Genomic DNA, 4,698 nt, shown 5'->3' with positions numbered 1-4,698 from the left:
TAAAAAAAAAACACCACAAAATAAACTCTCACATTGTTTATTACAAAAAGAAAAAACATCACAATTAGCTTGAATTTGAATCAGTTACAAATCTTTACCTGTAAAAAAAAATAAAAAAAAATGAAATAACCACAACAAATACCATAAAAATATTTTTTTAAACTACCTTGGCATAGACGAACATCGTTTTCGGTATGTATATTAAATAAAGAAGAAATGTCAATCTTTGTGGAATTTGTAGGCAACCGGGACATAATCTAAAATAATGTCCGTCTATGCCAAGGTACTTTAAAAAAATATTTTTATAGTATTTGTTTTGGTTATTTTCTCTTTTTTTTACTGGTAAGGATTTGTTACCGGTTCAAATTCAAGCTAATTGTGATGTTTTTTTCTTTTTGTAATAAACAATATTGGAGTTTATTTTGTGGTGTTTTTTTTAACAAACAATGTTGAGGTTTTGTTTGTTTTTTTACGTTACAAATATTATATGTGAATGTTGGAGTTTCTGCGCCTTTAAAATATATTGTATTTTTAATTCTTGATGGCAAAATTTTGATGGTAAAAAGGTTGTATAAGAAAAACAAATATTAAAAAAAAGGAAAAAAAAAACAGAAAAAAAAGATTAAAAAAAACTGTTATTAAAAAAAACAATAAAAAATGTTAGAAAGCTAAAATAAAAGCTGTCATTTAGAAAATATATATATAAAAAAACAATAAAAAGGTGAATAAAAGAGAAAAAATAAGATATTTAAAATAAAATAAAAAAAAAACTAAAAAAGAAAACTTAAAAGTAAAGAAAATGAGAAAAATACCATTTTGCTAAATATTTTTGAAAGGACACTAAAATGGTAAATATTTTTTTCAACTGCCCCATTATTGTTAAAAAACTCAGCCTTAAATATCCGTAGTTTTGAAGGGATCGAAGCACTTCCCACAAATTTATAAATGATAAAGAAGATAAGAAGAAGCAATCTAATTACCTAGGGTCTAGACGATACACATTGGAACTATATAAACAAAATAGATCTATATCGTTAACAGAGGCTCTGTTTTCCACATTTTCAAAGCACTTTTGTAAACGATAATAGACATTAAAGAATAAGATCATTAATTTTGAAAAGATCGACAAATGATTAGAAAAGACAATCAAATTCCCCTAGGTTCTATGGCCATTAAAGAAAACAGCTCGATATCATTACTACAGGTCTACGACGATAAAAATAAACAGCATTGGAATTATACAAACAAAAGAGCTCGATATCATTACTACAGGCTCTCTATTTTCCACATTTTTATATTCCTATGTATTGAATACTTACTTTAAACTAAATACTTACCGTTAACACATGGGATTTGTTCTTTGTTTCCCCCATTTCCTGGTGTTGTTCTTCACTGCAAGTCGAGCAAAGTTACCGCCGGTGAAGAAGATGGAATTCATCTCAGCTGCACTGAATGCTATCGCTAGGGTTTCTTTAAACAATTCAAATGATGTAAAATCACCTTGCACCGGGCTGTTTGTCTTATATTAATTTGTTACAAGAGTGGTGGTGATCGTGGGGGTGCGTCCGTTACTGCTGTGTCAAAGAGTGTAATAATACAGTACGAACGACCTCATACGTATAAAAAAAATTGTTTTAACGATTTCCTTTTTTCATAAAAATAAAAGTTTCTTACAACCCAACATAAAATTAAGTAAAATCTATATTTCTATGACTTCTTGTTAATATCTAATTTGACTAATCTTGAAAAAAAATACATGACGAAACATTTGAAGAGTTTTTTTATTTGGTTTTTCAAAAACTGAGAACTTCTCAACCCCATACCAACAATATTAAAATCTACAATACGCATAATCTTTGTACAATATTTTTAAATCTTTTTTATATTTAATCTTGAAAAAAAAAATACAAAAACCATCAAAATTGGGATCTCGTCGACCCCTTGGTAAAAATATATTTCTCATAATTTCTTCTTTAGTCTTCGGAGAAGCAATAAGAACAAAATCATACTAATTGAATTCTGTGATACCGATAATGAAATAGATTAAATTATAAATTACCAACAATAAATTTTTTTAAATATAAAAAACACATTATAGAATTAACTGATTTTAAACTAGCCATAAGAAAAGTAATACACCACAAAATTCCATATAAATAGTTATACTATCAAATAACCAAAATAAAAGTAATTGAATAGAACAATACCCATTATAAGTTATAGAAACCTATAATCCGATAAATTATTTCATTATTTCTCCGCGTATGTTGTTTCTGTTTAATCTATAACCTAATAAAATAATAATAATAATAATAAAAAATCATACCCATTTAAAGATTATTTCAAATACACAATATCATTATTCCATTGCACTTTTTTCTCAAGAAAATGATAAAATAAATTATAAAGAAATGAGAAAATAAAAACTTATATGAAACTTGATTTTCAATTTGAGTATCACCCGGTAAACTAATCTTTAGGGTAACCAAATCTAAACCGTCTTTCATAAAAAGTGTGGTTTCGTAGGATAAAACTAGATTTCAGTACCTCCATCGGAGAAGATGATCACCAAGACAATATTCAGTACGAGCTCAATCTCCCCATAAACCAAGCAAGAAATCTACCTCAGATTAATCGAATAATTTCTCGAAAAACTAAAACCATCTTGAGTAAAACACTCCATTGGACGTCTAAGCGAACGATTGTAACGCCCCAAAAATACCGGCTAAAAATTTCATTTTTAAAACGTAAAAAAACATCATTACAAATCGTTCATAATAATACTTCGTGTCTGAAAACCGGTAATATCATAATAATATTTTAGAGTACATCCCAGAAAATCCATAGTGCGGAAAAACAAGAGTGTGTGTGACACGCTGCTACCGCGCCAGCTCCTTTCCCTTAGCTGAAGAGGTACCTGAAACCAAAACTGAAAACTGTAAGCACGAAGCTTAGTGAGTTCCCCCACTATACCACATACCATATAATCACATAACATACATATATTATCAGACATATCTGGGTGCCCGACCTATCCCTTCGGTCCTCTCGACTGGACGTTGCCTAGCATAACTGGGCGTTGGCCTCCCCTTCGGTCCTCTCGACCGGATACTGCCTAGCATATCTGGGTGCTGGCCTCCCCTTCGGTCCTCTCGACCGGATACTGCCTAGCATATCTGGGTGCTGGCCTCCCCTGCGGTCCTCTCGACCGGATCCTGGGGAACTATTTCTCCCATCTACTACTACCACATAACATGTATCACAATATCAGAATCTATCTAGCATGGCTGGGTATGACTACCCCTTCGGCCCTACCGACCGGATATCTTGGGGACTATCTCCCCCTACTGTCAGTAGCACATAGCATCATATCATACTAGCACATAACATAACACAGGTAGTAGTAATTCCTAGATGAATATCACACAGACAATCATCTACATACAACTCCTACTGGTGGGCCGGCATTGTGGCCGTAGACCCACCGCTACTGGAAGGTAACTCACCTCAATGTAGCTGCTGATCTGTGTGGGGATTAACTGTCTGCTGCTGCTCCGGAAATCCTCCAGCTATAATTCCCACAAAACACTCAATCAACCACTGCTAACTGTTCCTTGGGGTAAAATGACCATTTTACCCCTGACCAAGTCATAAGCCAAGGTCAGAGTCAACTTTCAGTTGACCCGACTCGCCGAGTTGGCTCTCTAACTCGCCGAGTCTCTATCCAATTGATTGTTTTGTATCCCGTCTCTATTCGTTGAGTTAGGCGTTGACTTGACGATTTCTCCTTCTAAACTGATGTCTAAGTCCTTCATCCTACTCGCCGAGTTGTATGGACAACTCGCCGAGTTCATCTTCATCCGAAGAACACTTTATGTTGTGACTCGCCGAGTTGTATGAACAACTCGTCGAGTCTGTTCTTGATCTAAGAAGGTTGCCTTGAACTCGCCGAGTCAGGGCATTGACTCGCCGAGTTCCTTCATAGATGAGTTCGGCTTCCAACTCACCGAGTCCACCCCGGACTCACTACACTACTCGGCATAACGAAAAAGGGGGAAAACCCGGGGACTCGCGTCTCGACTCGCCGAGTCCGATGAACAACTCACCGAGTCGTTACCATGCAATTACTATATTGTCGATTCTGCTTGAATCCAGCTCATGCCATACATAGATCCGTGATCCTGGGGCTTGATTAACACGTAAAGTTTCCAACTTTACGTGTAAATAGACAACAATGAGGGTTTTAGGGTCCGAAATGCACCAAAAGGGTAGATCTAGGGCTTTCATGCAATATGGTTCCAAAAAGGCAGTAGATCTGAGCTCCTGGAGCTCAACCACGCCTAGATCTAAAGGTTAATCAGCTTATTATGAACCCTCAAACATACACAAGCTTGGAACTGGTTCAAGAAGGACTTTAATGGAGCTATAAGGGACAAGCATGAAAACAAGGGGGAAATCGAGTCATACCTTAGGGAACACACTGAGATAGCTCAAAGATGCTTGACCTCCTCTTCTTCTTCTTGATCTACTCTCCTTCCCACTCCAAAACTTCAAGATAGCACACCAAATGCTTCAAACTCACAAAGAAACAAAGCTTGAACGAGGTATAGGGCTCTGAGGGCGAATGGGGGCGAGATTGGGGCGGAATGAGAGTTTAAATAGGGTGCAAACCCCTGAAACTTAGGGCTTCATCCAACA

This window comes from Lactuca sativa, chromosome 5 (assembly GCF_002870075.4).
Source record: "Lactuca sativa cultivar Salinas chromosome 5, Lsat_Salinas_v11, whole genome shotgun sequence".
Classification (NCBI taxonomy): Eukaryota; Viridiplantae; Streptophyta; class Magnoliopsida; order Asterales; family Asteraceae; genus Lactuca; species Lactuca sativa.
The sequence above is the reverse complement of the archived record's forward strand: the minus strand, read 5'-3'. Positions refer to the sequence as shown.